At 39.9% G+C, this 16,693-nt stretch overlaps 1 protein-coding gene and 1 long non-coding RNA gene across 2 annotated transcripts in view; both read left to right on the top strand.

The window, feature by feature from the left end:
- Positions 1–16,693, top strand: part of plppr5b (phospholipid phosphatase related 5b) — a 230,840-nt gene that overhangs the window by 22,620 nt on the left and 191,527 nt on the right. The window lies entirely within an intron of this gene.
- Positions 5,656–10,137, top strand: LOC122866746. Its single transcript, XR_006375798.1, has 5 exons — positions 5,656–5,921; positions 6,203–6,267; positions 6,680–6,807; positions 7,724–7,806; positions 8,913–10,137. It is a non-coding gene; the product is annotated as an uncharacterized LOC122866746 (long non-coding RNA).

The raw sequence follows: 16,693 nt of genomic DNA, 5'->3' as shown, positions 1-16,693 counted from the left end.
CACAGTCACAATGTACAGTATGTTTGTACAGGAGGGACTTAATTGATTCTGTTCTCTCATATCAGTGACAATAGTGTAACTGTGTCCTTCATTGAGTTACAAAGTAAAAATCTGAAGCTATAGTCTGTACCTTATTAACAACATTTTACTACTAATTAACGCTTACATACTGTTTGAGTCAAACAGACACCCTATATGACAATATTTAAGCCTGGAATTTGATGACTTTTCCTAAAGTAGTCCAGAATATTCAAAAATGGAAATATTTCAAAATTATTTATTTTTGTGCAGCTGGTATAAATTCAAAGGGATTATAAAGTCACCAGAGGGGGTCATATAAAGATAAAGGGTTATGGGGAATTTTGAAACAATGAAACTACATACTGGCATGTTGGCAGTGGTGGTTGGTGGTTTTAATGGTTATAATGAAACCTACCATTCAAAAATGTTGTTGCATCCCTCACTTTCAATAATAATAGAAATAATTATGACTGTCATTTTCTCCTGTTTTAGATAACATGAGATCATGATATAGTGTGATTCTGAATATATTTTCTCTATAAACTAATAGTGTCAAACCTAAAGAAAAATCGCTCTGCTCTCTGAAACTTTAATGAAGGATCAATCACCCATTCATTGATGACTGATAAGATATTTATGGATACATAATGCATTACTGGTTTAAATTTGGTATAGTGACAAATTATAAAGGAATACCGGTCAGGTCAAAAATGACCCGCTCGGCTACTGTGAAGGGTCAGAATATGAACAGTAGGCTATGTACATTTTACATTTATTTTTCCTTTTTTATATTTCAGTGTGTAATATTGTGTTCTGTTCACTCTACCCACCCTACTCTGCCTCTGATTGGCTAGTGTTTGTTGCCTTTGTTGGTTTGGTTGGTTAGGTTTAGGCATGCGGAGTGAGATGGTTAGGGTTAGAAAAAAATGTCAGGGTCAGAGCCAATCAGAGGCAGAGTAGGGGCAGGTCTTCGTGGAATATGGGTGGGAAAAAAATAATGCAGGATTTCTACAATCGTTGCCATGGATACATCATTGTGCTGGACTCCTTTTTACCGGACTGATAGTCTGGTAACTTGACTAGCGTTACTGCATTGGACAGACAATCTCTACTCTGAAGAACCTCAACGGGTAATACATTTATTTATTATGTTCCATAGGTAATAGGTCATAAATATGAGCATTATTTATGGCGTAAAGATGAAAGGTCATAAAAAATAGAGAAATATCAGTATTACATTGCATTACTGAACTTCATAGAGACAGTATACGTGTAGTTATAGATCTATGACTGAACCTAATGTAAGCTAGCTAGTTGTGATAGCTATTGGTCCATCTTTGTATGCCTTGATAAAGAACTTTCATTGAGGATGAGACAGAGAAGGGTTACTATAACTGTTAACTGTAAATAGACATTGTTGGTACTAGGGGTGTCGCGATATACCGGTATTGACGATAACTGTGATATTTAAAAATGAAATACACATATGATAATATCATATAAATAATCCAGCACCTCTTAAATCATTTCTGTTTCTTTCCATTCTCACTTTGTCATAGTAGGTGGCGGTAATGCACCTTAATGCTGGTTGCCACCCGTCCTAAAACATAAAAAAGAAGAAGACGCAGTAACTAGTTAGCTTTTAGCTAGTTTTTAGCTAGCTAACTTTTTTAAATTTTCTATAGATAACGTGATAATATTGTTATAGTGAATTCTTTTGGCCATGATAATCGTGTAGTGAAACCCTAGTTGGTATTGACATGTTTTAAATTAAGTTTAAAGGGGCTTTATTGGCTGGGGGAAACAGACGTTTACATTGCCAAAGCAATTGTGACATAAAAACAATGAACAAAAACAGAAGAATTGTGATTTTGCTGAAAAATGCTATAACTGTCCAACATTACAGGCAATATTATAGGCTATACAGGAAATAGCTCTGCTAACACTTACTTAAGTTTCATCAAGCACTAACTTCATCCTGTTGTTGCAGATATAAAGGGGGCACACAATTTAACAAGGACAAGATCTATGTTGCTTGCAAGAAGTGTCCTAAATGTAAGGGCCAACAGCCACACAAGGACAGGCTCGTAAAAGACAGAAAGCAGTTTGCAGCTGAGGAAAAGGAGTGGAAAGAAGGAATTTTAAAAAACTGCAATGGCACATGTTTTAGACTCCAGCTTCAAAATGGTAAGCGCATGAGGTAACACAACTTGAAATAGTACAGAGATGATTTTGTGTGTTTCCCCCTATGTTAGTAACAGTCACCTGTTTCATCAAAAGGAAATACCAGTCATAGCTCAATAATGTGGCTTTAAATAATTAATTTTAATTTTGAAATAATTTTAATGAAAGGGACATTGACATCTGGACCTTTTGTTGAGTAAATAAAGCTTCAAATTGTCAGAGTACAGCCCACGGATCAGCCACATATTTAGTGTTTCATTAATTTAAGGGTTCTGTATTTGGTGTCTGCTAGAGAAACAAACTGCTCCTGAAATGTTCATAAAACATCAAAAAGACTCAGAACTATTGTTATTTGAAAGAGTAAAAAACTTCCTGTTTATTTACTTTTAGTTTACAGGTAAATAAACCGCACTTCATCATGTTTTGTTTAACACATGGATATTCATAGTTTTCTGCTGTGAAATCCAGGCTTTATGACTTGCATTTACTTACTACCATTTTAGCAATGTTCATTACACAGCCCATGTCTTCAGTAGCATGCAAATGAAGCTGGATCACTGTTTGGAAGAAGATCTAAAAAATGTTGCTACAAAAGTATTAAAGTGTGAGTATTTCACTTACTGTATTGATGATTTATTTGAATGTTGGAGACAAGGTAAAGCAAGGTGAGCTTATTTGTATGGCACTTTTCAACAACAAGGCAATTTAAACAATACAATGTTAAATAAACATAAACGCAACATAGGACAATATAAAAAGACATTTAAATACAATTAAAAAGAGTTTAATAGAAAATAAAAACAAGATAAAACAGGAGAGTAAATGCTAAAGTGCAGTGTAAGAAATTAATCATTATTTGATTTTAATAAAAGGTAGCGGAAAACGGAGAAGTCTTCAGCCTTGATTTAAAAGAACTAAGAGTTGCACCAGACCTGCAGTTTTCTGGGACTTCCAGATATGTAGTGCATAAAAACTGAATGTTGCTTCTCCATGTTTAGTTTTGTCTCGGGGGACAGAAAGCAGACCTGTCCCAGATGACCTGAGAGGTCAGAAATATATAAGCAGAAAAGGGAGTAAAAGAGGGGATGATGTTCACAAAGAAAGAGAAAGTTACTGTAATCCTGAGTTGAAAAGACAGGCACAACTGGAGGTGCATGAATGACAATGTTGTTGATGGTGTCAACATGATGGTGCTTTTGCTGGAGGAAATTAGGTTAGCAAAGTAAGAAGCCCTTGCATCCTTAATGATGTAGCATCCTAGTGCTGTAGCTAAATTTAAGGAAGTGATCCCATCTGCATTTAATTCAATGCTATGTCTCAATATAACAGAGGACTCCTATGCTAATTTCAGCCCCTCCCAAATTGATCATCTTGTTGATAGTGCTGCAGGCTCACTGTGAACGACACTCGACTCTATCGCCCCTCTAACAAAGAAAATAATAATACAATGAAGGTTAGCTCCATGGTATAACCCCCAAAGCCACAAATTAAAACAAACTTGAAAGGAACAACAAGCGTTCCAACAACCTGGAAAAATCGCGTTTACTCTGGCAAGATAGTCTTAAAACATATAGGAAAGCCCTCCATACTGCCAGAGCAGCCTAATACTCATCATTAATACAGGAAAATAGAAACAACCCCAGGTTTCTTTTCAGCACTGTAGCCAGGCTGACAGAGAAACAACTGTAAAACCTAATATATGTTTTGACTGCTTTGCTCCTATATACCTTCTTCAACTAACTTCAACAATTTCTTCATCTAAGCCTCTAAACCAGACCCCATTCCAATTAGGCTGCTTAAAGACATTTTACCTTTAGTTAGCACTACTTTACTGGATTTGATCAATCTGTCTTTATTAACGGGCTATGTACCACAGTCCTTTAAAATAGCTGTAATTAAACCTCTTCTTACAAATTACCTTAGATCTTAGTGCTGCATTCAACACCATTGACCATCACATCCTATTACAGAGACTGGAACATTCAATTGGCATTAAAGGAACCGCACTAAGCTGGTTTAAATCCTATCTATCTGATCAATCTCAGTTTGTACATGTTAACGGTGAGTCCTCCGTGCATGGAGTTCCACAAGGTTCTGTGCTTGGACCGATTCTATTCACCATATATATGCTTCCTTTAGTCAATATTATGAGGAAACACTCGATAAACTTTCGTTGTTATGCAGTTGATACCCAATTATATCTATCGATCAAGCTAGATGAAACTAGTTAGCTAAACTTCAAGCATGCCTTGAGGACTTTATAACCTGGATGACCTGCAATTTGTTAAACTGACAAAGTTGAAGGTATTGTACTTGGCCCCAAACACCTCCGAGACACATTATCTAAAGATATAGTTGCTCTAGATGGCATTGCCCTGGCCTCCAGCACCACCGTAAGGAACCTCTGAGTTATCTTTGATCAGGATTTATCCTTTAACTCCCACATGAAACAAACTTCAAGGACTGCCTTCTTTCACTGACATAATCAGTCACATCCTGTCTCAAAATGATGCAGAAAAACTAGTCCATGCATTTGTTACTCCTAGGCTGGAGTATTGCAATTCCTTATTATCAGGCTCCACGAATAAGTCCCTTAAGACTCTCCAGTTGATCCAGAATGCTGTGTACTGACAAGAACTAGGAAAAGAGATCATATTTCTCCAATATTAGCTTCTCTGCACTGGCTCCCTGTAAAATCCAGAATATAATTTAAAATTCTTCTCCTCACCTACAAAGCTCTTAATGGTCAGGCACCATTGTGTCTTAAAGAGCTCACAATACCTTATTACCCCACTAGAACACTGCGCTCCCAGAATGCAGGGTTACTTGTGGTTCCTAGAGTCTCCAAAAGTAAAATGGGAGCCAGAGTCTTTAGTTATCAAGATCCTCTTCTGTGGAATCAAGTCCCAGTTTGGGTTCAGGAGGCAGACACTATCTCCACATTTAAGAGTAGGCTTAAGACTTTTCTCTTTGATAAAGCTTATTATTAAGGCTGGCTTGGGTGAGTCCTGAACCATCCCTTAGTTATGCTGCTATAGGCCTAGACTGCCGGGAGACTTCCCATGATGCACCTCTTTCCTCTCTCCTCCTCTCCCTCTCCATCTGTATGCATTTTTATCTCATTACTGCATGTTACTAACTCGACATCTTCGCTCTCCCATAGTTTTGTGCTTTCTTGTCTCTCTCCTCTCTCCTTCTCTTGCTTTCAGCAGGTATTTCTACCTCCGGAGCTGCAGAGACTCGATCTGTGGTTGTGCTCGACAACTGCTACTACAGTTGTTATTGGCTTTGATACTATTATTGTCATTATTATTCCTATGACTATCATTCCTATTATTATTATTTTATTAATATTAATATTACCACTACCATTACATTATTTGCATTGTGCTTCTCTCTCCCCCACCCCTCTCTCTCTCTCTCAAAACCTAACATGGCAGCGGCGGATGGCCGCCCACCATTGAGTCTGTTTCTGACCAAGGTTTCTGCCTGTTAAAAGGAAGTTTTTTCTTGCCACTGTCGCCAAACGCTTGCTCATGGTCGGATTTGTTAGGTCACTGTAAATAATATTATAAAGATTACAGTCTAGACCTGCTCTACAGGAAAAGTGCAATGAGATAACTTCTGTTATGAAATGGTGCTAAAAGATGACTGGTCAAGTTAAAGCACTTGAAGAAAGAACTCAACGAGACGGATGGGGGGGCCTCATGATGCAGGTGTGTATTGAAAAATTCATGTTGTTTTAATTTCACCCCTGAAAAAACATTTGACTTGACTAGTGACTAGAATTTGAATGTGGCTATACAGTATATTGACAGACTTACTATGGGCGTAAAAGGTTGTTTACAATGGCGCTACATTGACATTTTTTAGGTTTGTGATATTACTTCCTTGATTTGCTACTGACACAATGATTTCAAAACTGAAGTATTTTAAATTATAATGCTATTAAAAAAGGCCGGTTATGTTAAATGTCCTCTTGTGTGATATTATGCAGGATCTCTAAGCCATGATGTGGAAGTGGTGAATCAGAAAGGGCTTTTGTGGATAAAGCTGGGCAAGGTTTGTAGTGATTCATAAAAATTCAGTTTACTAATATCATGAATGCAGTCTTGCATAATATTTGCTTCATTACTTTAGTAAAAAAAAAATCACCTGTCAACACAACACTGAATTCAGCAATGCTGTGGTTGTTTAACATGTGGGAAATGCCTGATGAAGGTAATTTGTAATAAATTCTAAACAGGGAGTTGACAGTGTGCATTAGGATTTTTAGTCTTGAAACGTTGCCTTTTCTACCTGCCTGTCTGTATACAGGTGTGCAAAGACCAATTTTTTTACTTGGGTATGTTACATAAGAAGTTGTTAAAATCCACTGAGTTAATATTTTTTTATTTTGAACTGTGGAGTTACATTTAATGAATGATACAGCATATATTTTTGACACTTACTCTGCAAAACTTTGCTCCTTTAGGTGTAGCTGTCACAAAAGACCCTGAAAGCCACTCTCTAGGACACTTGAACATGGTTCCGGGAGGCTTCAATGAGGATGGGAGCAAGAGCTCAAAGAGACAGGGCAAAAGGAAACCCCAAACCATACAGGTATGGTTTGAGAATCAATTTTTATTTTAACTTCCATTTTTTAGAAACTTGAGAATTTGACTATGTATATATTCACACAACACATGGAGTGAGAAAGGTGGTTTAATATTTGGATATTTTTACAAATGAGACATGCACATACAGTACATAAGCTGTCTCCATGGTCTTTGTTAGACATTGTGTCTTCTCAAAAGAGTCTAGTGTGTCTTTGAGAACTCTTTATAATACAGTGTTATATATACAGTATGAATGGTGCTTGTTTTTGTAATAATTATTTGAAGTTGAATATTTACTGTGTCTGTTACACATACTGTATACTTGTGAAAGTGGAACAATTCTTTAGCAAACCTGGGTCCTTGTGGGTGCAGTTACCACAAATAGATGGCATCGATGATGCCAGTTGTTGTAGCAATGCATCTTATTATTATAGTGTGTTCAATAACACAGTGGTTCCCAACCATAAAGACCATTTCATTCTGAACCAGATTTACAAAGTTCATTGGCTTCAGGGAAATATGGTTATGTTCTAATGATAATTGGTCTGATTATTTGTTGAATCAGTAAATCATAGCTTTAATTTCCATTGTTGGATATCTCCTGGAGTGTCATTTGTGGGCGGTTTATGTTTATGTTTGGATGATGTTGCTGTATTGTGCTGTTAGATGATGGTGGGTTTACATGCCAGAATAACTGGTTTGTTGTTAATGTGTCTGAATAATTCCATGAGGGATGGGTCATGTAAATGGCCAGATACAAAAATAAAAGTATTCATTCATTCATAGCTAAGGTGTATTACATTGATACTACAATTCCCTGTGTGTAATGACATCAAAACAAAGGCTGTCTTGAACAAGTCATGGGTGTAGCCATTTCACTTACAGTAATAACTTACTGTTGCAATTTTGAATCTACATAGGTGAACAATGTGAAAAATGCACCGACAGAGCCGCTACAGGGTCTGTTCCTTTTTTGAAGATTATTTGAAGGACAGAAGACAAAGTAAGTTTCAGCAAACAGCTTTTGATGTTCTAATGAGCTAATCTATAGTGTCACATGATGTTTTGTTAGTTTAGTGTTAGATTTGACAAAAATTCTTTGGAAAGAGCAAGGAATCAGTTGGTCTTAATAATCCATCTGGAAACTCATCATCTGATCAAACCTCAGGTGGTCACTCTTGCACCACTAGAACTACTATCTCCCATAGGATCTGGTGTTTATATTGGCCTTTACTGATGCTTCACACTACTGTCGTCATAACATGTTTATTTTGAATACACATTTGCTAATGGAGTGGAGTTCTTTTGGAACTGACTGGTATGGTAGAGTTAGAAAATATAGGCAATTAACAAAATGAAATGAATGCCACTTGATGTCAGTATTTCAACACTGGCATTGCTTGAAACAAATAATATATATCTCATTTGAAAAGTACTTTAATCTACACAACCAAAGGTCTACTGGGCATGTGGCCTAGGGAAAAGCAATGGCATGACTATGCTTAAAAAGAAATTAATGTATTTACATCTTGATAAAAAATGGAATTGCCTATTTGACTGGGAAGTCAGCATATACACTGTTACAATTCTGGATCAGGTACCAAAATGTTGCCAGTTTTTCCAAAAACAATTTTATATGCTAAAAAGACTACGTTGCTAATATGATTCTGTTTCACTGGATTGTTAATGTTTACCCTGTTCCTGTAAAATTAGCCTAAAACACCTATTCAAGGTATACCCAAAATAAATTGAAACCCATTCTTGAACCATTAGGATCTTTGAAAGGTAACACTCTGAAGTTTTTTCCCCCAATAGTCAGAATCACTGTAAGTGCTACTGGCATTGAACACACAGAAAAAGAAAGTTTTTATTGCCGCCTGAATATTTTTTTGCAAACAGATGCCTGCAAATGACTAGCTGGGACTTATTAGCTGAAAAACACAATGGGACAATAGCATGAAGCCTTACCTAGTTCAAGCTCAAATTTGATAACAATACCACAAAAAAATACGTACGAATATAACTTAATGGCTCCCGCAGAGCTTAAGATAAGTGAAGTTTCGGTTTTGTTTCTCACCTTGGTAAAAACTCCATTTGTCTTTGTTACAGACTCTCGCTCTGCCGGTGATCACTACCTCAGTCTGCCTTTCGGATCATCCAGATACCCATTACCACGCCCCTCTCGCCATCCGGCCGATTTCGCCTCCGGAGACTGCCGGCTACCCGCACTACACGCCCGGCTTCAGTGATCCTCCGCCTGGTCGGCTCAGCCTTCCCGTTACGCTCGCCAGTCCAGAGCCAGCCCACCTTGTCTGCGTCCGGAGCGCCGCCAGTCTCGTCTCCGACCTGGTCTGGTTGAATCTGACCACGCCGGATTCTCCGCTAGCTTACAATTATCTGCACAATAAAAATTGTCCAACTAAACCCAGTTCTGTTCAGTGAGTTTCTGCATTTGGGTCCTGAAAACAGTCCTATGACAATAGGCTATATATCTATGACAACATGCAAAGTGCATTGATGTAGTGCTCTATGCAGAAAGCTTGCAAACACATTGGGTGGTTAACAGTTCAAATGCAGCACTCAGGCTTTAAAGACCACAAGCTTTTATTGCCTCCTAGAAAATATAGAATACGCTGGCATGTAGCTAGAATGAATAGAATAATTTTGAATAATGTAGAGTGCCTCTATGTACCACAGAAGGGGCTCGATTTGGCTGATTACAATTTAAAAGTATGTAGCTATGAAAGAGACATGAAATGACAAAAAACACTATTGTGATTATTTACCCATTAACCAGCATCAGCACCCTAACGGAAATGTGAGCCCCCCCCGCAGCTAACCCAGAGTGGGCCCCTTCCTTGCAGAAAAGAGCAGGCGAAATTTAACACCTTTCATAGTGAGGATACTAAATCATTTCAAATGCACAAGATTTAACAGACCACTTTAGAACACTGGACACAGATTATGGAGTTAATTGTACTGAGTACATTTTAAACAGTTGGAGCTTTTTAAAGTGTCACAACTACTGTCAAGGTGCTGATCCTGTGACGGCCATGATTGCTGGAGCTGTTCACGGTACTCTGTATTTGACTCCTCCTCATTACTCATTGTCGCAGAGTGCAGGATTTCATTATCAAAATTATTGTAAAAAGCCCACCTGCCCACTCAACTCAGATTGTTACACAATTGTTAAGCTACTGTGAAGACAGAGCTTTTCCTTTAAGCCAGCATATTTTTAAATCGGTTTTTCAAACAGAAAAAGATAACATCAATTGTGAATACATGTACATTACTAGGACTACAGTATCTGTTTCTTACAGCACGTATACTCAGGGTGGCCAGCCTCGACAGTCTCAAGAAATAGTTTTATAGCCGTGGCTACATCAGGCACACTTGATAATATGGAGTGGTGCTTTATGAGTACAGCCGGGGGCGGGGCCTGTTTGGACTGTGGGGGCTGCGGGGGCTGTGGGGGTACACTACCAGGCCAGACCAGCATAATTAGTCCAAAAGATTTGGTCAACAGGAAATGTTAACAGGATAACCATTTCAGGTACAGTGAGCAGCCCCCTCTTCGAGTATAAAATCATCAGTGCCAGCGATTATTATTAAAACACAACTCCAAGGACTTTGTTTCGAAGTAAACAAGGAAAAGTTTCAATGAATTTTAAAATGGGGTGGGGGTTCCCTACGTATGTCCCTCATGGGGATCTTATTATGCATGATGTCACTTGGGAATTCCCTTTGACACATAGTGTCAGATTGTCTGTAATCCAGCATATCATGGCACAGTCCACCTTCATGGCTGTAAGCTTCTCTGCAAGCAGGAGTGGCTAAATGGTGTTGAATGCACTTGAAAAGTTAAAAAACATTATTTTTACCATGCACCTGGCCCTCTCCAGGTGAGAGTAAGCCTTGTGCAGTAGGTAAATGATGGTATCATCCACACTGAGGTTTGCCTGGTAAGCGACTGCAAGGGGTCCAGAGAGTCAGCCACCAGTGGCCACAGGTGCAGGACCAGCCTCTCAAAGGTCTTCAATATGTGAGAGGTCAATGCCACTGGCCTGAAGTCTTTGAAAGCACTGGTGCATCCCCTCTTAGGCACTGGGACGACACATGATGTTTTCTATAGGGAGGGCACCCTCTGCATGTCTAGGGAGAGGTTGAAGAGGTGACAAAGAATGCCAGCCAGATGATCAGCATACCCCCTCAGCATCTTGGGGTTGACACCATCAGGGCTAACAGCTCGGCCTGGGTGGAGCCTCCTCAGCTCCCTATTCATCTGGTTGGTAGTGAAGGTCAGGCGAGTGTGGGGGGGCAGGGCTAACGTTCTAAAGAGTTCGTAGTTGCGGGCAGGAGCAGGGAGGGAGGGAGAAGAGTGCAGGAGAGGGAGGGCATTGGCAGCAGTGGAGCTGGTGGGGTGTGACGGGGCACCTGAGTCAAACCTGTTGAAGAACTGATTAAACTCGTTTGCCTTCTCTTTACTCCCCTCCACCCCCGGCCCTTGTTGTTTGAGATCAGTCATCTTCCTTAGCCTAATCCACACCTGCTTTGAGTTGTTCTGCTGAAATTGACTCTCAGCCTTCTCCCAGTATGCATTCTTTGCCTCCTTAATCTTTCTTGCTGTGCGTCCTCTCTGTCCAGAGCCTTGAAAGCCAGGTTCTTTTGGATAAACAGGGATTTGATGTCTTCCGTTAATTCAGAGCTTGTTGTCAGGGAAGCAGCTGATTGTTTTTGTCCATGCAGAAGTTAATATAGTACGTAATGCAGTCTGATAGGTTGTTGACATTCTCACCATGTGCAGTGCAGAGTACATCCCAATCTGTAGGACTACCATGGATTCCTCTGACGAAATCCTAACAGTCCTGGTGTTGACTGGGATATGTAGGAAAGCAGGCACGTAGGTGGCCACTAGGTAAATGGTAAATGGACTGTTCTTATAGTGCCTTTCTAGTCTTTTCCGACTACTCAAAGCACTTCAACTACAAAACACATTCACCCCATTCACACACATTCATACACTGATGGCAGGTACCAATTGCTCATCAGTTCAAAGAAACTAACTCATTCACACATACTCACACACCTCGGGAGCAATTTGGGGTTCAGTGTCTTGCCCAAGGACACTTCGACATGTGGGCTGGGGGAAGCCGGGATCGACCGACCTTCCAATTGGTGGACAACCTGCTCTACTACTAAGCCACAACCTAAGTATACTAGGTTATGATCAGATTTTCCTAGTGGGGGTAGAGCAGTCGAGGAGTATGCCTAACTGACATTTGCATACAGTTAGTCCAGTGTTTTATTGTCCCTTGTTGTGCATTTTACGTGGTTGAAGTTGGTTAGTGTGGAGGAGAGGGGGCCATGGATGAAATCACCCGAGATGATGATAAGGGCATTTGGGTGCTGTGTCTGAAGTCCTGCGACAGTCGAGTGGATGACGTCACGGGCCGCGGCTGCATTCGCAGAAGGAGGAACATAAACAGCCACCTGATGGATATGAGTTAGCTCATTGGAATATACTGTAAACTGCTTTGGTGCAGTGAAGTCTTGTACACAGTATAAACACCTCTGTCTGTAAATAATTCCTCAGCATAATAATTGAACTTGGTAATACTGTAATAGACCGTAGGATGTGCCATCACCCATGGGCATTGGCTGCACTGCCTATATTTCTGCTACTGCTGCTGTTGGAGTTAATAAATGATTAAGCTAGAAAAAAGCATGGAAAACACTACTTTTCTTCAAAATTACAGCTCATCTTAAAAAAACATCAGACAACTTGTAAATGTTGTAGATGCTGAATTCAGATTGTAGAATGCCATTTCATTCTGTGCTTAAGTCCTTTAAGAAGTAGGTTTGCAAATGCTGACATTGAGAAAATTAACTGGAAAATTGGTGTATTGACAGCTCATGTTGAAGGTGAACTGAAAAGTTACACTGCCATATCCTTTGTGATATTTATTCAGAAATGTTTCCAGGTTCTTTTTAAGTATATTAATACTACTTAAGTATTGCTCTAGAATATAAAATATTTCTTTTTACTTCCCTCCTTTGTCAATTTCTACTTTATTATTAATGCATACTACCCAAGACATGAATTGCTCAGTGTCTGAGAAAAGACAGCAGCAAGTGAAACAGTTAGACAGCAGATAAAGTCACAGAAAGTACCACAAGTCAGACAAACAGCATCTAATGAAAAGTATAGAACCAGTAAGTAAGAACTGTGCCTGTATCTCGTCTGCTTCCAGGCCAAGCCAATCAGGCTCCATTATCTCCACAGCACTCCAAAGAGGATGTCATCACTCTAATCTTCCTTAATTGTCCACAATTGTCAGTGTGAAAATCAGAAAGTCAGTGTTGTAGCCTCAGTCTGCAGAAAGTGTATGAACTGCAGTTACTCAGTGTTCATGTGGTTACATCGCTATTGGAATTGATTTGGGCCTCTTTTAGCTACTTTCCATTGAGTGTAATGTTGACTGAATACTAATGAATCTCAGAATGTAGTGAAAAGGACATGTTTACAAGCAGCAAAGGAAAATGTCAAGAGGTGTGCAACTTATTTTTTTTCATTGTTGATTTATGTATTCATTTATCTATTTTTTTTTGTATGTTTGCCATTATTCTATATATTTCTTACTGTCAACACATCCCAAACCAACTATGTGTTAGTCTGTCTCTCATTACTTTCTGACTTTCCTACCCTGTATGTGGCATTCATCTCTAAACTCTTTGGTTTTCTACAGAAGACGTGAATCTTTAAAAACAGCTCACAAATATATAATTTCATTTTAGCCATGCCAGAGGCTCTAAATTCATCCTACTGTCTTTGGTGATCCCCCCCCACAGAGGAATACGATATATCAAATACACAGACAGTATTTGCTAATAGGGCCAATTCATGTTGTTTTCTTGGGATTTGGGATTTGTTGACAAGGAAATAAAACATATCCTTTATTTGAATAATCATTTAGTCTAAAAAAATGTGTAATAACAAATAATGACAAATCACAAGTTGCCTAAAACTCAAAGTGATGTCTTCATAATAGTTTAGTCTGACTAACAGTCATAAGAAAGAAAAAACAGTATTCAAGATATTGAAATATATTCAAGCTAAATTAATGTCAAAATGTGTGTTTGTCCCTTTCTCCCTTCCTTTTCTTCTCTCCGTGCATTTTCTCCTTTCCTTTTATTCTCCTTTTCCAATCTCCCTTCTCAGCTTTTCTCCCTCCTGTTCATTCCAACTAACTTCACCCTGACTAAATTCAGCTGTCCCCTTGTGCAGAATAATTTTCAGAATGAGTCTATAAGTTTTCCACTGGGCCAGATGGGTGTAGTGTGGATTCAGTGGTCTGTGTGTGGGTGGAATGTGCAGCTCTGTAGACAGTCTGGAGAGACATGAGAAAACAGCATGGGTGCACACACATCCATTATCCTGCACCTGCACGTCACATAAATGAGCCTAATGCTCCAGAAAGTTCTAGGTTGCAGAGCAATTTATTTCTGGTAGGAACAGTATAAAGTTTACATTTAAAAAAGATTAAAGCCTCAATTTATTAATAAACAGTACAGATATTTGGAAGAGTATAAATGAGATGTGTGGTGATTGAACAAAACACACGATGAAGAGGCAAACAACATACAGCAATAATCAGGGTCTGACTTTCTTTTTTCCTGTTCTTTCATTCTTTCTTCTCTCAGAACTTGATGGATTATTTTTTGTGTATCATGTGAACAGGGAAGCATGACCTTAAAAATCTATTTAATTTTCAAGAAATATTGTATTGATTTTGAATTGATTGATCATTTATTGAATTTGGTAGTCAAGTTTGAAAACAAAGCTAAAAAAATAATTCAAATGCTATGAATTGTATAGTTTCATAATACACTACACCTCATGCAGGAACCTCTCTTACTGTTGTTACTGTCTACAGTGCAATTAAAAAGTATTTTGTTTTTTCTGAACCCTGCAGGGTTGCTGAATTTCTGTTTACATTCTGTTTTACATTGATTTATGAAAGTCTGGTAATGTAGTAAACATACAAGTGATTATAATTGTTCAAGTGCTACATTTATAAACAATGAGAGATAGAGAAAGAGGGTTTTATCAGCCAAGGTGCAGTCTGAACAGATGAGTTTCAGTCTGTTATGGAAGATGAGTTTATGCTGTCCCGATGTCTTGTTCCACCATTGTGGAAGTTGTGATTTTGTTGAGCAGTAGCTGAGCCCCCCTCATAGTGAGGGAGTAGCAAGCCTGTGCAGGGTGCGGAGGAACTGTAAAGTTTGGGAAAACTTGGGTAGGTTGACCAGCAGAGCTGCTGCATTCTGAATGAGCTACACCAGCCAGGAGGGAGTTGCGGTAGTCTAGGTGCGAGATGACAAGGTCTGGACCAGAATCTGCAGTGCCTCCTGGGTGAGGAATGGATGTATCCTCCTGATGTTGTGGAGGATGAATCTGCAGGAGTGGGTTGTTGCATCGATGTTGGCAGCTAAGGACAGCTGGTTATCCATTGTCACACCCAGGTTCCTTGCAGTCTGAGCCGGGGACACCACAGAGTGGTAATGGAGAGGCCTTCCCTGTAAGGAAGATCAGCTCAGTCTTGTCGAGGTTGAGCTTCAGGTGGTGTGCAGAGTTTCACTGAGAGATGTCAGCCAGACACGCAGAGACTTGTACTGCCACCTGAGTTTCGGACCAGGGAAAAAACAGAATTAGTTGAGTGTCATCTGCATAGCTGTGGTAGGAAAAGCCATGTGACTGAAAAACAGCGCCAAGTGTAGAGAGAAAAGAGGAGGGCACCCAGAACAGAACCCTGAGGGACCCCAGTAGTGAGGCTACAAGGTTCAGACACAGATACTCTCCAAGTTACTCTGTAAGTGCGGTCCTTGGGGTAGGATGTGAACAGGGAGAGTGCAGAGCCTGACACTCCCTGTTCTTGGAGGGTGGAAAGGAGGATCAGGTGGTTCATGATATCAAACACTGCTGTAGGGTCCAGCAGGATAACGACGGAGGAGAGGGAGGCTGCTATAGCAGTGTGGAGTTCCTCTGTGACGGCAAGGAGGGCGGTCTCTGTTGAGTGGCCTGCCTTGAAACAAGACTGGTGGGGGTCAAGAAGGTTGTTCTGGTGGAGATATGCAGAAAGTTGAGTGACAGCACGCTCAAGTGTTTTAGAAAAAAATGGAAGAAGAGAGACAGGTCTGTAATTCTTTACATCACAAGGGTTGAGTTTGTCTTTCTTTAAAAGAAGGTTCACTCTGTAGAGGAAGAGGTATTGATGAGGTGGGTGAGGAAAGGAAGGAGGTCAGGAGCAATAGACTCAAGAAGGTGAGAGGAGATAGTTTCAAGAGGGCAGGTGGTCGGGGGGTGGGAGGTAACCAGAGTTAGTACCTCACTGGGAGAGTGGGGTTAAAAGGTTACTTGGAATAGGAGATGAAGAAGTGGATATAGGACAGGTGGTGTCAGCAGGTGGGTGGGGAAATGAGGAGCGTATGTCATCTTAACATAGTCATTCGGTAGAAGGGATGTGGGGGATAGCTGAGAGGACAGAGAGAGTCCATGAAAGAGGACAAGTTGGGGAGGAGAGTGTGCATGGCAGAGTCGGGAGGCATGAGTGAGAAGGAGTCAGGTGAGGGGAGAGCCGATAGGACAGATGAGGCAAGAGAGGAGGGAGACAGGGATCTCATTTGCGGTGGATAGGGACAGCATGTGTAGAAGAGAGTTTGAGAGAGGGGGAGAGAGTAGGATATGAAGAAGTGATCAGTGTGGTAGTTTAGGTGTTATCACTTCCTGGTTTATTTTGGCAGTATTCTTCTTCCCTTGTGTGTCTTGTGTTTTTACTTCCTGTCTGTGTTTTCCCTCCAGTTTTGATTGTTGGTCCTCCCTTGATTGTTTA

The sequence above is a fragment of the Siniperca chuatsi genome, linkage group LG19 (assembly GCF_020085105.1).
Source record: "Siniperca chuatsi isolate FFG_IHB_CAS linkage group LG19, ASM2008510v1, whole genome shotgun sequence".
Lineage (NCBI taxonomy): Eukaryota > Metazoa > Chordata > Actinopteri > Centrarchiformes > Sinipercidae > Siniperca > Siniperca chuatsi.
This window is presented reverse-complemented; position numbering and strand designations above follow the sequence as displayed.